The 20,902-nt window shown below is 34.5% G+C and overlaps 1 protein-coding gene across 2 annotated transcripts in view; it reads left to right on the top strand.

Annotated features, from left to right (window-relative positions):
* LOC115223468 overlaps positions 1-20,902 on the top strand; it is a 196,976-nt gene that overhangs the window by 63,375 nt on the left and 112,699 nt on the right. The window lies entirely within an intron of this gene.

The following is a 20,902-nucleotide window of genomic DNA, read 5'->3' on the forward strand; positions in this document are numbered from 1 at the left end:
CATTTATGCGTACAAAACCGATGCATGCAATGTGTGTGTTAACCGTATATATATATATATATATATCTCTATATAAAGCTGAAGTTGTCTGTGTATGGTAGGTTTGGTAGCCTTCAACTAACACTATCTCCTCTGAGACCCTGCGGCGCAAGTTGACCAAAATTGAGAGTATGATAGAAGAAGGCTTGCTCTTCCTTCCGTAGAAGAAACAATTCAAATCGAACCATGTTAACACCAAAAATTATTTACATCAAAAAGGTAGTTTTTTTCTATGAAATCCATATTTTTTTACGATTTTTTGATATATTAGTATTGGCATTGATACATAAAATTTATGTAGATATTCGGACACTCTGATGCAGGACCAACTACACACACACATACAAGGCCAAAATATTCGCTGAGGCTTTGGGTTATGGACATAATACAGATGATTCCACACACTTTCAACGAAGCACTTTTAATATTAAAAGTTTTAATATTAAATATTAATATCAAAATATTAAAAGAAATAGTCGAAGGAGCGGCTGTGTGGTTAGTAGCTTGGTTCCGGGTTCAGTCCCACTGCGTGGCACCTTGGGCAAGTGTCTTCTACTATAGCCTCGGGCTGACCAAAGCCTTGTGAGTGGATTTGGTAAACAGAAACTGAAAGAAGCCCGTCGTATATATGTATATATATCTATATATATGTGTGTGTATGAGTTTGTATGTCTGTGTTTGTCCCCCCAACATCGCTTGACAGCCGATGCTGGTGTGTTTATGTCCTCGTCACTTAGCGGTTCGGCAAAGAGACCGATAGAATAAGTACTGGGCTTACAAAGAATAAGTTCTGGGGTCGAGTTGCTCGATTAAAGGCGGTGCTCCAGCATGGCCGCAGTCAAATGACTGAAACAAGTAAAAGAGTAAAAGAGAGTATACTGATGCAATCGCAGTATATCCAGCCACTCACCCCCTCAATGCTAAGTCAGTATTGTTACCATAAGCACTAACAGTGCTCCAATTCCATATTCTTATCGTCTACTTCCTTCATTATAATGGCGTCAAAAACATGATAGCTTTCTCACACCATGATATATGTGTGTATCGGATTGGAAAGTCCATTAGCAGGCTTTTCTGCCAGTTGTTCTGATGGCATTGAGCGATCACCTGAAATACCTAACTACTTAAAACTTACGCAAAATGTGTGCATGTTTTTTAAATTTTATTTATACGAATGAAGGTATATTAAATAACATACAGTATAAACTGTTGAAATATTCAAACTATCTCCGCTTCAAGGGAGTCTGGACCAACTCAAAAAGGAAAGAGAAGGTAATCTCAAGAACTAAGAATTCTTCAAAATTGACACGAAGAAAAGTTAATCTAATTGTCTGAAGACTGGGGACAGCTGTGGAGACGTGTTTCTGCCTCGATAGGCGTCATCAGCACAGTAATTGTGCTACCATGTCTCCAGGAAACGAAACATATTTGGTCGATGTGTACAACTGATTGAACGAAACCGAGGTTCGGAAATTCAATCTTTATTTACCTTACACAAAAATAAACATATATCAAACTTAGAGTATGTTTACACAGGAATAAACATATATCAAACTCTACAGCACTTTTATGTTTTTATACTACTCCTTGCTTCGCCTATATTAATTTCGAATGATATAAATTAATTTTGCTAGCTTAATTTCACGTCACTCAATACAGAAGTGAAAGCATGAGCGTAAACAGACTGACATAATTAGGAGTGCATCACACAAAAATACCTTGCCATATTTACACCTGGTTCCATTCTCTATTTAATTTCCCTCCCAGGTCTGCTTTGCTTTTAATGCTTCTGGATTGATAAAATACATATTTCTTTATTATCCACAAGGGGCTAAACACAGAGGGGACAAACCGGAACAGACATAGGTATTAAGCCGATTACATCGACCCCAGTGCGTAACTTGTACTTAATTTATCGACCCCGAAAGGATGAAAGGCAAAGGCGACCTCGGCGGAATTTGAACTCACAACGTAACGGCAGACGAAATACGGCTAAGCATTTCGCCCGACGTGCTAACGTCTCTGCCAGCTCGCCGCCATATTGATAAAATACAATTCCCACCAAGTCCTTGGGTCAATATAATGGCGGTTCTCCACCTCTTCCAAATTTGTAGCCTTGTACCAATATTAGAAGCTATTATTATTATTATTATTATTATTATTATTATTATTATTATTATTATTATTGACAGGCAGTGAAGGACATATTTGGAAGAGCGCCAGTCTCTTTTTAACTTCGTCCTTTTTATGACTTTGCTTTCATCCCCTGGGTAACGAGAAAATACTACCGTTACATAATAGCAAATCGTATCAAAGGTTCGAAACTATATAGAACAACAATTATTTTCACTTCCAGTGGTCGCTCTCTAGTCTGTGACACGATTCTCCAAATAAAAAACAACTTTATTATTATCGGTGTAACAAAAAAAAAAGCAAAAAAAAAAAAAATAAAATTCAATTCCCTTAACTTATTACAAAAGTAACTCATTAGATTACTGGTACCTATTTAATATAGGTTGAATGCTGAAGCCAACACTTTGAACATTTCAAAGCTAAAAGCGAAAGGCTTTCAAGATTTCAAGCTGTGCAGCAAAGACATTTTACGAGTTAGTGGCGAAGTCTTTAAAGAATTTAGGGTACATGATAGAATCTGTTTGAAGGATATGCTCGAATTTTAGAAAACTAAGGCGAAATGAGAATGGCTGAAATATTCTTAATACTTAATTTCCTCTCAGAAAGAGAAAAATGTCGGAAAATTCGTTCCAATTTCCTAACTTTTTTTGTTTTCCAGAAATGAATTTATTATAGAAGTAATATTATTTAAGTGGTTTGGGGATTTTAATATTTTAGCGTTTAGTGTTTTTATTTTCATTATATTTCGATTTGCATAATTTCCGATAACCGTAATGTGGCATATATATATTTTTTTAGAACACGACATGTATTGATTTCTTTGAATTAGGTTTTAATCGTTTTATCAATAACACCACAATGTTTGTGCTGGGCTTGAAATAATAAGAAGCTTTACTGGTTCAAAATGTGTGTGTGTGTGTGTGTGTGTGTGTGTGTGTGTAAAACAGACACACACATAAAAAATACAACCAATAAAAGGTAGTTTTCGCACGATGGATTGAAATTAGTTCTAAAACTCTGTCAAGAACTTTGCAGTGTCTACTACAGCAACAATAATCTATTTCTTTACTACCCACAAGGGGCTAAACACAGAGAGGACAAACAAGGACAGACAAATGGATTAAGTCGATTATATCGACCCCAGTGCATAACTGGTACTTGTTTAACCGACCGCGAAAGGATGAAAGGCAAAGTCGACCTCGGCGGAATTTGAACTCAGAACGTAACGGCAGACGAAATACGGCTACGCATTTCGCCCGGCGTGCTAACGTTTCTGCCAGCTCGCCGCCTTCTGCCAGCTCCATCCTTTATTACATTGGTTCGAGACTACACGCGCTTAGGGTAGAGAATTATGGATTGAATACTTCTCGTATATGACTGGTATTTATTTTATTGAGCTAGAGATGGAGAAAATCACAGTCGACATCATTCAATTATGAACTAAGAACATAAAGAAGTAATGGCTAAATAATTACTACTATTATTATTAGTGCAGCTTCAGAACCGCTGGAGCTTCTTCATAGATTGAATTATATTCCATGTTCTGAGTTGAACAACGTTGATTTTACCTTTTAGCCTTTAGTGTTAGATAAACTCAATACCAGTTGATATAATCCACTAACCCTGTATTACAAAGTTCTGGCCTTTGATATAATGATATTTATTTGAGATGGCGGAATCGTTAGAGCGTCATAAAAAAGAAATCCTCACTCAGTTATGAATGACTCGTTACGTTGTGAGTGCGAATCCCCACCGAAGCCAGCTTTGTCTTTCATCCTTTTTCAGATTCATAAAATAAGGCAGCAGTCAAGTACTAGATCGATGGTATCGATTAAGCTACTCCCTCAAGTTTCAAACCTTGTGCACATAGTACGAAATTATTGTTCTGTATCAGGCAACAGAGAAGCGAAGACCATAATTAAAAAAAAATATTTTGTCTTAAACAAGTTCATTATTAATAGTGTCCACAGATAAAAAATAATCTTATGATTATATTTTATCTGTGAAAATTTTGTTTTTCTCGCAAATATGTCAGTGAAATACATACGTACTTATAATTTATAATAATAAGCAGCAGGAAGAAATATTTTAAATATGTTTAATTATAGGTTTACTGTAGCATACAAGGTTTCTTCCTAGGAAATATTCACAAATATTCAGAATTAGTTTCATAAAATAACACATAGCATGTGAATGTTATAAAAGTAGCAGAATCGCAACTGAGATTGCTTCAGTTGCTTTCAACAGTTCAGGAAACTTTTTCCTGCTTCTGTACATAAATATTAAAACCCACAAACATAAACACCGCACACACACACTAACTCGCGTTTGTATGTGTGCGCGTGTACAGTATAGTTGTGCGTGTCTACGTAAGTATATATATATATATATATATATATATATATATATATATATATATATATGCGTGTGTGTATGTATGTATATATATATATATATATACATACACACACGCACACACACACAAAATTTATTTACCAGGCCTACATAAACAGGCGCGCGCACACACGTGTGTGTTTGTACAAATTTATACACATAAGGTGCATTCATGAAGTTTTTCAGACTTTCAGCAGGGACATTTATTAATTTCAAAGATTTGCAAAACTCTAATCTCCTTCAAAGTAGGATCATCTGACTTTAATGCACTTGTAGCGCTCCAGCCATTTTGTGAAGCCCCCCCCCCCCGAGAAGTCCTCCAAAGTGAAGGTGTCCAGGATCCTTTGTCACAGTCTCCTTCTCAATGTCTTCAAAACGACTTCCCTGACTTCTTCAAGTTTCAGGAGTAAAGTCACCAGCCTCAAGGTCCGGACCGTAGAGAAGTTGAGGGACAGATTTGATGACCATTTCTGTCAAGTAGTTGGTTATCAGGATTCGCGTTACTGTGTACACTGGGAACAAACTTTGTACAAGTTTTGCCCATATTCAAATCAGCATCAACAGTTCTGTGTACAGCTGTTGCAGCAACTCCGAACTGTATGCTTATGACCTTTATATATTTCTTTATTGCCCACAAGGGGCTAAACACAGAGGAGACAAACAAGAACAGACAAAGCGATTAAGTCGATTCCATCGACCCCAGTGCATAACTGGTACTTAATTTATCGACCCCGAAAGGATGAAAGGCAAAGTCAACCTCGGCGGAATTTGAACTCCGTACGTAACGGCAAACGAAATACGGCTACGCATTTCGCCCGGCGTGCTTCTGTTTCTGCCAGCTCGCCGCTTATAACCTTTATAGATACACGACGGCCTTCATCCAGTAAACTGCAATTTTTTTTCAACCAGCTCTTATGTTCTGACGTTCCTCTCCCTCATACACTTCTCATCATCTCTCACTTCCTCTCTTCCATCCGCGAACCTCATATGCTAGCGAAAACGTTAACCCAAAAGCAATCTGGAGCATTTCATAAGTTTCTTTACTATATTTTCCATTTTCATACAAAGCTTTATTGCATAGCGCGCTTCCTCCAAACGTCCCGACTGCATTCTGCAAATTAATCAGCTGTGACTAGTTTGGATGTATTCAAAATGCTGTTACAGATGTCTCCTTCAATCTGGAATAACAAATGTTGTGAGGTTAGTTTATTAGATGTATTGATATACTAAAATTTAGAACAACTAGGACTGTCATAACTGCCTCACCTAAATAAGTCTCAAAACTTCTTATGAGTACGAATACATTACCAACATATATACACACATACACACAAACATATATATATATATACACGTGGAGGTGCATTGGCCCAGTGGTTAGGGCAGCGGACTCGCGGTTGTAGGATCGCAGTTTCAATTCCCTCGAGGCTGCGGCAGGGGGTGGAGGTGATCCCTGCTGTGCTCTTTCGCCACAACTTTCTCTCACCCTTTCTTCTGTGGGGTGGCGTCATTTGAAGGTGAGAATGTGTGTGTGTTTATATGTGCTGGTTTGTTTATGACATCGTAGCCAAGGGATTCAGCAAAAAAAAAAGCCCGATAGAGTAAGTACTTACTATAGAGTAAGTAATAAATAGTGGAGTCGATTAAATCCGTCAAGGTCTGCCCCAGTATGGCCACAGTCCAATGGCTGAAACAAGGTAAAGATAAAAACGATAAAAGATATATTGATTAAGAAGCAGTCAAGTTAGTGGGGCGATATAATCGACTGGCACCCTCCTACCATTATTGCAGTCCCATATTGTATACGCTACACATCCAAATCGAACTGGTCTGGGGCCAGTTTCAGTAACATATCAGCATTTCTTTTGAGGAGTGATCGTTACACGCTCGCCCAAACCTTCTCCGATTCTAGATTCTAGGACGGTCTGGGCGGTTTCTGCAGATCCCCTTCCTGAATAATGTGTTCCATTCAAAGAACGTGTGGTGTAGTGCGAGTGTGTGTGTGTGTGTGTGAGTGTGGGTGGGTGCGTGTGTGTGTGTGAGAGAGAAAATTAACTGTTTATCCATCAATCTTGATTCATAGTTTGAAAGAATCATAAACATACAACTAAACACGCACGCACACATGCACACATACACACACATGCACTGTGTGAACTGACCAAAAGTTACATAGAGGTATTGGTTCATAGTTCAATAGACTGACGTTCAGATAGATTGAGGACTGTATTTCGCTCTCCCTCACTATATGTATATATATATATTGTAGATTTTACAGCGACACCACCCCAATTATGACGGTATTGGTATCGCCTATTTTGGAGTAATGGCTGTAAAACATTAGTTATTTTTGGTGTACACGCGCACACACGCTCGTGTGTGCATGAATATATATATATATATGTATATGTGTTTATATATATGCATATATATATGCATCTCCCTCTCTCTCTCTCTCTCTCTCTCTCTCTCTCTCTCTATCTATATATATATATATATATATATATATATATATATATATATACACACACATGCATACACACATTGTTTCCTAAAAATGTATGAGTGAGGAACAACTACAACCTTAGACAAATAAATCACTTTGGGAAAAAACATAGAAAACTAAAACTAAACAAAAAAAAAAAAAAAAAAAAACAAAAAAGATTCTGCAAGGAAAATAAATACATCAAAGGAAAAAAAATAAAAGAGAATCTAACGTTTCGGGTTAAATTCTTTATCAAAGAAACTTAAAACAAACAAAAGGCGGGCAAATGCTGCATCATTTCGCTTTGCTTTTTATTTCGCCCATTTATTTTCATTGTAGACACCTGTTAATTCTTATTGTTTCGTTTATTTTTCAACACTTTTTCCACTACGTGTTTTACCTGTGTAGCTTTATATGTTGCTTATTTATTTTTCTTCTCATTATCCTTTCATCTCCCCCGTTTTACTTGTGTTTTTTTTAATTTATATATATAATGTATGTATCTATATATTTATTTATATATATAATGTATGTATCTACATATTTATTTATATATATATAATGCATGTATCTATATATATAATATACGTATATGCGTCTGTGTGTGTTTTTGTGTTTGCATGTGTATTTTTGGCGCACAAAAACCTGCATTTGCTCATGACCGTAATTGGAGCTCGTATCCATAAAATTCGGCTTCCTGCTTAAATTTATTGATATTAGTTGACCTAACAGTGTCAAAGATGACGCACACAACAGAAAAATAGATAGATAAATAGATAGATAGATAGATAGAGAGAGAGAGTATACGTGTGTGTGTAACTCGATATGGCAACACTTTTCACTAGGAACAGGACGAGGGATAGAACAGTAAAACACAGTGATTTCAGAATGTGGTGGATGCGGGGAGGAGTTATATACAAAAGAAAGTGATGCAAAGAATATGATGTTTCAGAGACATTCACAAATATTTTCGAACATATCATACTTGGATTTTCCAGTTTCGTTTATTGTTCTTGGAAAACTGGAGTTTAATCGAGTTTTTGCGACCCGACAATGACTTTCAGCTGTTTTGTAATCCTCAATGAATAACCAAGTAGGGTCATGCGAGTTAAAAACACTTCAATTGGGTCAACCACCAGATAATACGATACTAATGTCGTTCATTCACCGCTTGATTTATAATCATGTTTCTACAAATTTTATTTACTATGAATGCTATTTATTGAAGAATTTTATGACACAATTAAAAAACAAAAATATATTGACATCTGAACTTTGGTACTCTTTTAATTCATTGAAATGGAATTGATAACTTGAATATTTATAACTCCTTTGACATCGGCTGTTTGTAAACCGTCATTTCAACTGGTCACGAAAGCGGAAGCTTTCAGAATTACTTGAATTATATCAAATCATTGTTCAATTTCGTGTTTTTACTAATCTTATTACACAAAATCGCTAAAGATCTTATGCAATCACTCGCTCAGTTTTGTACAAATTTCATGAAAACCAATTATTGAATTATCTGTTATACCATCGCTTTTGCAGCAATCAAGTATATTCGCCAGTTAAACTAAAATGGCTTTTGAAAAGCAGTAGGTGGGATATTCAAAATTATGAAACCTCTTTGATTGATGATGTGGCGGATTATGTTGGGATTTTTTCGTAAAGCATCAAATATTTTGGTAGATGTCCGAAACTTCAGTTAAGTCCCGATGTTTTGTTCAGAATAGGAGTTGGATGGCTGAAGATATGGATCTTCCTTCAAAGCAGAAGTCGCAAATATTTTGATATATTCTTAAACTCTGGTGCTTCTATCTATTATTGTCTATGTAATACTTCTTGCAGTCTTCGATTTCGAAATGATTGTAGATAGTAATAAGTTTTTTTTTTGTGGCGGTGGTGAAACGAGCCGTTGAATTTTTTAATATGTTCTCTGTATGGTAGGGTACATAAACGCTGTCTATAATTTTTCACTGTAGACAACTGAAAATATTGCCTTGATGCAGTGAATATTGATTCATACGTGCTGGTCTTTACGTCAACATAAAGAAAAAAAAAATTATAAATTCAAATATTAACTGTAAAAGCAGAAAACGGATTTACTGTATAATAATGGCCAAATTGTGAAGAAATAGATATTGGCTAAATTGGAAATTCATTATCAGAGCGTGTGCGTATACATCAACAGCAAATTAGAGGCCCTAATATCAGAGAGATCCCTCTATGTGGTCATTGGTAAACATGCAGCAATACTTTTTTAACATTCCCGTTTTATATAGTTATAGAAATATCTTCAAAACTTTGTCAATACTGAATGTTACGTTTGATAATTCGAATTTTTCAATCTTAACCAAATGAAAATTTCTTTGCAACTAAATTTGCAATATTGACGCTGTATGTATCCTGTTCGCTACTTTATCAAAATTTCTTTCTTCTCCACCATATACATATATATATATATATATATATATATATATAATATATAATATATATATATATATATATATATATAACATATGTGGATATGTATATATGTGTGTGGATATGTATATATGTGTGTGTGTATATGTGTGTATGTATGTGTGTGTATATATGTATGTGTATATATGCGTGTATGTATGTGTCTATGTATATATGTGTGTGTGTGTGTGCATGTATATGTGTCGGTGTGCAACCGTATATTCATGTATGTATGTATGTATGTATATATATATGTATGTATGTATGTATGTATGTATGTGTGTGTGTGTGTGTGTGTGTGTCTATAATTATACTCACGATTTACTGGAAACTGCGTAGTGGAATCGAACACGGAAATATGTCATTGCCACTTTGTTTATATTTACACTGACCAAAACACCCGTATGGTTATATCTCTGCGCGTTTCGTAAACCTGTGGTTTGACAAATAGTGATCGATAAAATGAGTACCAGGTCATTGTCTCTCTTTTAGCTTTCCCGGAAAGAAAACGCTTGAACAGCTTTTACTGTCACATGTGCCATAGCTGAGCCTTCAGCCTTGGACGTTGAATTTTAAGACCTTCCTCTCCACCCTGTCTACGGGACGCAGTTTTGGTATTGTTGGCCTTACAGGGTCATGAGAGCTTGTATATCCATAGTGACCCTATCCGACCATTTATTACAAAAAGTTAGTTGGTACTGGCCTCCTGACCATCTTATGACCACGAACCAGATGTAGACCTCGTCACCGATGTCCCTAATAGTGACCTTTGCATTTCTATCGAACAAGTTTATGAGCAGCTGTGTCCCCAACATGTTGCACCTGTACTTTTGCGCCTCCTATATTTTAAAGATGTCACATATGGTACTACACACACCCTCTCTCCTAATAGTGTTCACTTAAAGTATCTACCTGAGTGGTCTGTACATTTTTCTAGGATGGAAAATTTCTGTGGCCTCGGCAAGGAATATTACTGTCTTTCTCTTGTACGATCCTGCAACAGAACGTGGGAGGTGGCGCTTGTCATATGAAGAAAATATAGTGACGTTTTTTTCCTTCTTTCAGCAAAATGTTTCATATACAGAATTGTGAACAACAGCATTTTATTAGTGTTCCTCACACTTCTGTTTGATAAGCAACGTCCAAGCGCATCGCAATAGTTGTTGTCAAACATCTCTTAAGCTGTTTCGTTTTGTTGAAATATTATGGCTTATCCTTACTTTTCCGTTTGTGTTTTCTTTAATATTTTTAAGTATTTTTGTTTTCTATTTTTGTTTTGCTGTTCAATTAGATTTTATTTGGCTCAAAAATGGCGTATAGTTCGGAGGTAACTTAAAAGGGGAAATATAATATAAAAAAAGGCCCCGAAGCTTCGTACAAAACTGTTTATTCAGTTGTAGTACCTGTATGAAATAATATCTAAATATAACTTATTCCGGATCTTTTCGGTTTGAACGGCAGTTTTTTCTAGTGGTGTCATATGAAATTGTCACCCATAATTATGACCATAGTATCGATCTATTGCATTTCAATCTGTTTTAGGGTTAGGGGTGGGGTGAAGGGTATCTTTTTTTCTTCAGAAATGTAAATAAACCCAATCTGTTTCTTAAACGAGGGACATATTCATACGGCACAGAATGTTTTCACCCCAATAGACGTCATTGATTGGTTGAAATTGCAGAAATTGAAGAAAAAACCCCAACAAATATCTTACAAACTATAGAATTTTCTCAATAAAGCCAAGAGAAAAAGATGTTTTATAAACACAATCTACCAGTATACGAAGTTTAAAAGTGTTTAGTTACGTGGAAATTATTAAAAAAAACTGCCGGTCAAACCGAAAAGATCCCTTATTCCTTCTGCTATAACTGGAAGACATTGATAATTCTTGGAGCAAAATCTTAAGTACGTCTGAACAAGTTCAGCAGAATAATTTATTATTTGCAAAAGAGGCGTCACCCGTAGGGGAGACTACAAGACAGGTTGCACGAAGTGTGTGTGGTGGCGGTGGTGGTGGAGAATTACACAAAAAGTCGAATGAGGAAAAGTAACTGAAATAATGAAATTCTCCCTCTGTGTGTGAATAAATTTTGATAATTGAGCATAGAGTTAGTCACAGTTTCTGTTACAACAGTGAGATTGAGTGAATGTTTATAACACATAAGTGAGCAGGTACAGAAATATAATGAAAGATATGTTATCTGAGTTCAGATATCACTTGACTAGCAAAAGTTGTGGTAAACATGCATATATATATATATATATATATATATAATATATATATATATTATATATATATATTATATGAATGAATATATACATATATATGTATATATATATATGAATGAATATACATATATATGTATATATATATATGAATGAATATATTATATATATATATATATGAATGAATATATATATATATGTATATATATATATGAATGAATATATTATATATATATATATATGAATGAATATATATAATATATATTATATATATATGAATGAATATACTATATATGTATATATATATATGAATGAATATATATTGTGTGTGTATATATATATATATATATTATATATATAAATAAATATGCTAATCTTAAAGGTATTTTTTGATATGCTGGCCATTGATAAAATTTTTTTCCCGAAAAAGTTTTATCCTATATTAGTTATATATATATGTGTGTGTGAATGAATATGTGTGTATATATAATATATATATATATATATATGAATGAATATGTGTATATATATATGAATGAATATATATATGATTAGGTTTATTTGGTGCATGTACAGTAGATTTGAACTGTAATCTCAGGAAAACATTGCAGAATTAAATGATTGCGATAAGAAACTCATCTCGAAGTATTTAACTCTACTGGCGAAACAACTTTTAGATACTCATTAACTGGACTTGGATTTCGTTTTTTTTTTTTGTGTCTTACTTTTTTCCCGAAATAGCTTATTGACGTGTTATTGGGCCTCTTAACCACTAATCTTCTATTTCATTTCGTTTCATTATTTTCCTTGGAAATGTCCATGGATTATTAACTTTCTCCATCGTACAGTTGGCAAATTCTCAGATTAATCACTGTCTTCTGATCGATATATCAACCTTCATGCTAATCCTCACCGTCATATACTTGTATATATATGTATGTATATATGCAAATATATGTAATAATATGTGTGTGTGTGTGTGTGTGTTGTCTGTGTATTTGTATATGTATGTATATATATATAGCTGTATATATGTATATATTATGTGTATATATATATATATATATGTAATATATATATATATATATATATATATAGTGTGTGTGTTGTGTGTGTGTGGTGTGGTGTGTGTTGTGTGGTGTGTATATAACAATTGCAGCGGGAAAGGTGTTTATAAGCCATTCAAGAAACACACAAAAACCGTTAGATACTTCACTTCAAAATTTAAATTAATTTGCCAAAATATTTTCGTCGCTTTAAGACCGCGACCTGTTTACTGACAACATTTAAATGTTGAAGTGAATGGCTTATAAACCACCTTTCACGCTGCAATTATTTTCATTCCAGCACACGATCTCAGATCAGGTCACTTGCTATGCAAGTACATCACTGTAATATATATATATATATATATATATATATATATATATATATATACGTTTATATATTTATTGTGCAAGACCATTTATGTGAAACTGTGTGTTGAAACAGATATTGTTATACTTCAGAATGGTCATTTTGCCAGTTTAGCCAATAAAAAAGAACGCTGATGGTAAATATTAAAAACAAAATACACAAAGTGCTAAGCGAGCAAGAAAAACGTAAACGTATATTTTTAAGAGAAATTAAAAACAATAGTGCGTGTGTTTTTATTGGCTAAACTGGCAAAATGACCATTCCGAAATACAACAATATATATATATATAAACATAGACATATACATGTATATATATGTATATATACATATATATATAAATGTATATATATAATGTATATATATTAAATGTGTATATACATACACACATAATATATATATAATATATATAAATGTATATTACATACATCATACATATATATATATATATTATATATATATATATATATATATATAATATATATGTACATGTTGTGTATATATATCCATATATATATGTATATTTTACACCACACATTATATATATATATACATATATATGTGTGTATATTACTTATAAATGTATATGATATATATATATATATATGTGTGTGTGTGTGTGTGTGTGTGTGTGTGTGTGTGTAATATATATAAATGTATATATACACATGTATATATGTATATGTATATATATATATATATATGCATACATACATACATATATATATATACCTATAGATATACATACATACATATATATATATAGTGTATATATATATATATATATGTTATATATTATATTATATGGTATACATACATATATATATATATGTATACATACATATAACATATACATGTATATATATTATATATATACGCATATCTATATATGTATATATATATATAATATATATATAGATATATAGATTATACCTATATATATATATATATACATACACTATATATTAAATGGAGTTGCATGAAACGATCGTACTGCATTACCTCTTGATATCCTTGTTGCTTATTTTGATACATGTATATGAATGAGTGAACACACGTATGTTATGTGTAGTCACATAAGAGCGTACACACGTAGAAATCTTGAAAGAGAGAAAGATAAACTGAAACAATGGTTTGGTGGTGAGGAAATGTCAATGTATGTTTGCAACAGACCGAATAATACAATAACTAGAAGTTCTGAGAAGAGGAGAGAGAGAGAGAGAGAGAGAGAGAGAGAGAGAGAGAGAGAGAGAGAGAGAGAGAGAGAGAGAGAGAGAGAGAGGTGTTTCGTAAAGTGCGTTTATAAATAAAACTCACATACACACTGTAAAATACGTGCGCGCGTGTGTATGTGAGCGCATGCATGTGTGTGAGTGTGGTGCAAAAGAAGAAAGAGGTAAATGAACGTTGATGGAGAGACGCAGAGATATAAATTGACGTGTAGAAAGAAGGAAGGGAGGAGAGGGAGTTAAGAGAGAGAAAGAGAGAGGTGGAGATGAGAAAGCAGGAGGTAGGAAGAAGAGGAGGGGAAGTGATAAATCAGTAGTAAAGAGTGTTCGTGATAGAGATTGTCATAATTAGAGATAAAGGTCGCCATTAAAGAATAGTAAATCGAATGGAGAGAGAAAGAGAAAATAGAAACGAAACGACTAAAAAAACATTTGTATAAAACTGAACACCGTCAAGTACAGGAGTTTACTACTACTACTACTACTACAGCTGCTGCTGTTGTTGTTGCTGCTGCTGCTACCACCACCACTACTACTATTACTCATGTCTCCTCTTCTGCAAACCTCCAACTAAAAAAAGCCGTAAGGCCAACCTTTGAACATTTCGATAGCCAAGCAAACTGTCATCTCGTGTGCTATGGAGATATGCGAATGTACGAAACCATGTTTTTACTGGACTTCGACAGCAGGTTATGTACAGACTTCTTGATGTGAGTTTTATTACGTATGCATATATATATATATATATATATGATGTTACATCTATTTGTATGTGAGTGTGTGTGTGTGTGTGTGAGTGTACGTTTGTGCTCCTGCGTGTAATAAACGTTTACACATGTTTATGCATGTATAAAAATATCTCAGACAATTCCAGTTTACAAGCGTGCACACATACACACGCATACACACACGCACACACACACACACACATACACACACACATGCACACAAACACATGCACACACACACACGCAGACACACACACGCACACACACACACGCACACACGCACGCACACACACACTGTACTTTGTTTATATATCCTATAGAGATATCCTCAATGAACTTGTAAACAGATTTGCATGCGTGTGTCTGTGGGCATGTAGACATACGAACACATGCTCATGCGTTGCCCCCCCCCCCCGAAACATATATAGTCCATATATGTATTCCGACAATTATATAGGCGTGGCTGTGTGGTTAAGAATTTTGCTTTGCAACCACGTGGTTTTGGGTTCAGTTCCACAGTGAGATATCTTCTATGTCTTGTATATGTGTTCATCTTTGCCTTTGACAGCATTTATAGTCTACGTCTCATAACCTAGCGGTGCGACAGAGGGTAAAGGGATTGACATAATTTGCTAAGCTTTTGAATATGGTGCTCCAGCATAGCCGCGTTTGATACGACCTAACTAAAAGAACAGAGCTTATTTTATGAAATTACAGTTACAAGAACTGAAAAAGATGTGAAACATTCCAATGGTTTAATATGCAATGTACACACGGGCACGCGGACAAACATTTGCATGTGTACATATATGCATACATACATACATACTACATACATGTGTGTGTGTGTATGTGTGTGTGTGTGTGTGTGTGTGTGTACAAATATTCAAATGTAGTCTTTCAAAAACGAAACCATCTATATATGTACATGCATCTATAGATTCATACAAACATCTACATATGATCCATCCAGCCATCCATCCATCGTAGACATGCATGCATGTAAGAACAATTGTCACGAGAGAAATGCTTGAAATGTGTAGACGAGGCATGTCTGCTTCTTACAGGTACAAGTGTTGTTAGAGAAAAGAAATGAGACACTGTTGTAAACTCATGATGAAGGGAGGGAGTTGCCTCAATCCTAAAGCAGACCTCTTTGAATCAATTATTTGTTTCTAAAACTTATTGCTCAATGGTGCAATAGGTCTTAGAATGGCAAGATGCCAAATCTGCTGTCCCATCTCCCAAATCGCTCCAAACCAGTCCCGAGAAATATTTAAGATTGATGTATAGGTATTCATATCATTTCCTGGAGGACATCTGCTATGTATCAACTGACACATGCTAACCTTCTAACGATCACTATCTACTGTCATTTTGTTACGAATCTTTTGAAATACAAGTCAAACACTAAAAAGAGGTTGTCTTTACAATAAACTAATACACACACACGCACACACACACACACACACACATTCTCTCTCTCTCTCTCTCTCTCTCTCTCTCTCTCTCTCTCTCCCTCTCTCAAAGGATTTAAGCCAGATCGAAAATGTTCATTTTTGTGTGATGACAGATAGAAGTGTGGAAAAGATAGTAGATTATCTGTGGATATATCTGGGTTCAAATCCATTACTGATAGTTGGTTCTTTACTCTATGTTGTTTCAGTTAACCAAATTATCGTAAACAAAGTATTACACTGTCTGGGAATGTTATATGGATAGACCAACTCTTTATCCAGAAGAAGAGGATTATCTCTTATCTACGTTACACCAATAAACTGAAGCTAAACACCAGATAATAAAAGCTTCTCACTTGTCTACTTATAAAAGTATATAAATGAAGGCTGGTCTTTAAATGCCACCTCCCTGCAAAGGTTATAGATTTAGCTAAAAAGTAATCAGCTAACCAATAGTTGTCATGTCTTAATATCGGTACTCTAATACACACGTTTTTATTCTAGCCAAAAGCATCATTGCAAAATTTAAAGGGTTCACCATTAAATTGGAGAAAAGATTTTGCATTCGTCAACTACCAGGGAATCAAAGATTGGCTTCATGAACTAATAAATGAAATTTGACACGATAATGCTAACCAATTGATTGATTCAGCGACAGCATCCAGCTGTTAGTTTGACATTTCCCACTTTAGATATGACCGATTCGAAATCAGAATTCCATCAGTTTTACGTATATCTTTATTAATTCAACTTCACTTCACATGTAGTTTTTTTTTCTTAAATCAAACCGGTTGTGAATATAAGGAGAGAGAGAAAAGGAACATTAATTGAAAGAGAGATAGATAGATAGATAGATAGAGAGAGAGAGAGAGAGGGGGGAAGAGAGAGTGCGTGTATGTATTTGTGTCTGTGTGTGTGTGTCTATGTGGTATGTTCAGAAGTCGGGACAATTAGCAGCGTTCAGATGTCGGGGGTAATTAGCAGCAACCTACGTGCAGGAGTGTATTAGCATTATCTCACGCAATAATAATATTACTTGGCCTCCACTTCTGATGCTGATTTGTACATAAACCATTTACTATCAATTGCAATGTTTAATTTATCATATATGAACTGTGAAAGTAATCGCCTTATTATGTTTATCTATGTACTAGACAATGCGCTGGGGCTTTTCTATTTATGTATATAATCTATTATTTCTTGAAACCGATCACCACAATTGGCAACCTATACATTTTGCTTACACTCTTGAAATAATTTTGAGCTGTGCTTTATTAGGACGAATCCTCTTGAACTATACTTCTAAAGCTGGTCGTTCTCTGACTTAAATCATTTTTACAAGCTGTTACTTTCTTCTTTTTGAAACCTGGCTCTGAAGTACATCAATTCCCATGTGAGGTTCCTTACCTTTTTAAAACATATCTTATTATTATTATTGTTATTTCTTTTTTTACATCTCTGGCTTTCTGCGTCTTGCTTTTGTTTTCAGCTAAGTTGTGAGTGTATTTATGTTTTCTGTTGAATGTATGCTTAGTGCAGCTGTTCCTTCTAATATGTTTTTCTTAACGACTTTGCCTTTTCATGAAGTAATAAATTATCTTGTTTTTCTTCAAGAAGTAGTTGCATAGAACAACATTCGATGCTTTGTCGGCCATCTCCAGTTGAGTAAAATCCCGTTTCTATTTTTTGTTTACCCTGGGTAAATGTGGTGGCTATCACTTTTCGGGTAGTGCACTATGTATTTTGTGAAATTTTTTTCTTGTTTGGGTATCTATTTTGTGAATTACATCCAGCCTCCATTTATAACTTCGAAACATTATGCTGTTATGAAAAACAGAGCGAGTTTTGGTAGCTAACACCTTATGTTTGGCATTTAGATAAGTTTCTGTGATCACAGGATGAGAGTTCTTGGCAGCACTAGTTTATGACCGCATATCGATCGTTCACACTTAAACCTGTTTTACTTTCGTCATTTATTTTCAAGACACGACTTTCGCTTCTTTCTCTTCCAATTTTTTTACACAGATATTTATATTCCAAAACATTCCATCGTCAATTAAGCTGGTAACAAAGTTGCAGTTTCCAGTTGGAATCGTTTCCTTTAAATACCACCTTTGCCTCCGGGGACAGGCATGAATTTTTCACCGTCCTTTATCTCTTTCGTACGAAATTTGTACAAAATTTGTTATTGTACGAAATTTGTTATTATTTTTGAGGATTGAATGAAAACTACACAATTTTTTAAAAATTATCATTGTGACTACAAATGATGCACACGACACAGGACCCGGATACTCCAGTTGTTCAATTCTGACTCCTATCAGTAATTTGTTTCTGTATCCCACTTAGATTAATATAAATAATTACTAATGTTTATATTATTTTAATTTATGTGAACTTATTTCACTGTATCAACTGGGTTTCTATTGAAGGAAATGATTTTTATCTGTATGCTTCTTTATTAAAAAAAAGGACAAATATAAAAAAACAACAACAAAAAAACCCCAACCTGCAGCACTTCTTGACTTCCACTGAAATTCATATGACAGTGACAAATGTCATAACTTCTCATTTCCTGCTTTTCTTTAAATTTAAATCCTCACAGTTGTACAAACAGTCACATCACTGCAATAAGTTATTCACCCGTTATTCCTTTTGTATGTGAAAGAGGAATATCTTATTTTGCTAACCACTGCAGCTTTTAGGATTCGTTCTTATTGTTTATCATTAAAAAAATGATGATGCAATATGTCAATGGAATTTGGTTAACATTTTGTATAGAAATATAAGTTCATGGATGGTGTTTGGATTCTGATAAACCAGCTTGTAGTCACCCGACTGAGTTTGATTGCTACTTCGCGTTTGCCAAAGTTGTCTGAGAACCATCAAAGAAAACACTCAGAAAGTCACATCCAGAATTATTCATAGTTTAGAAAGAGTGGCGCAGGAGTGGCTGTGTGGTAAGTAGCTTGCTTACCAACCACATGGTTCCGGGTTCAGTCCTACTGCGTGGAATCTTGGGCAAGTGTCTTCTACTATAGCCTCGGGCCGACCAAAGCCTTGTGAGTGGATTTGGTAGACGGAAGCTCAAAGAAGCCCGTCGTATATATGTATATATATATGTGTGTGTGTGTATGTTTGTCCCCCTAGCATTGCTTGACAACCGATGCTGGTGTGTTTACGTCCCCGTCACTTAACGGTTCGGCAAAGAGACCGATAGAATAAGTACTGGGCTTACAAAGAATAAGTCCCGAGGTAGATTTACTCGACTAAAGGCGGTGCTCCAGCATGGCCGCAGTCAAATGACTGAAACAAGTAAAAGAGTAAAGAGAGAGAGAGAGAGAGAGAGAGAGAGAGAGGGAACCTGTAAACAGCCCTTCTCTTTTACGAATTTCAACTGCTTCTTTTTTCTTTTTAGGGTTGGGGACATTTAATGGTTGATAATAATAATAATAATATAATAATAAAACAATACATCACGTGGAGCCCTACCGATAATAAATCGATGATGACTAAATTACAGTCAGATGGATATTCGCTTCCAAAAAGTTATTCTGTATTTGGTAAGTTAAAACTGGAGGAAATATACTTTAAAGTATTCAATCGAATCATAAAACTTTCAATGAAATCTAAAATTGGATAAACAAAACTTTGCACCGAAAACTATTTTAAACCGGTAAGAATTGCGATTCGCCATGAATATATGTCATTTAAAGTCATCATAAAGAAAATAGCTGTATTAAATCAATAATTCTTACAATGAACTAAGCTATCCTGTTCATGTTGGAGGATTAAGAAACAAAACGATGTGGTTCGAGTGACACTGAGGAACTGTGTTATATGTCGCGTAAAGAAGAAGGGTGAAAGCCCTTCTCTAATGATTATGAAGATAAATGTGACTGGACGTCGCATAAATAAACATATATGGCCTATTTATATTGAAATATGTTCCTCTCTGATTTCGCTTGAATATCTAATAAATTATGGAATTGTGGCTATTTTGAATGTTAGTATATTAATTAAGTGTTGTGGATTTGTATAATCGCTGAAATATTGGACAAAATACTTTGAGGCATTTAGTTACGGGGCATCACACTTTAAATTAAAATCTCTTCGCGGGTAACTTGCCTTTCATCTTTCCATATTCTATAGAAACAAAAACGGAATTTAATTTGGGAATACATTTTCCTCCAATTTCCATATATTGGAAAGGCAAGAGCTGTTTTGCCTTCCATCTTTTAATATCTCTGTGTTTCATTCAACTGGAATTACAATTATTAGAATTATTTTTTTTACAAAAGGTTCAATTTTCTTTTAGACTCTTTCCATTCCTA

The sequence above is a fragment of the Octopus sinensis genome, linkage group LG23 (assembly GCF_006345805.1).
Source record: "Octopus sinensis linkage group LG23, ASM634580v1, whole genome shotgun sequence".
NCBI classification, from domain to species: domain Eukaryota; kingdom Metazoa; phylum Mollusca; class Cephalopoda; order Octopoda; family Octopodidae; genus Octopus; species Octopus sinensis.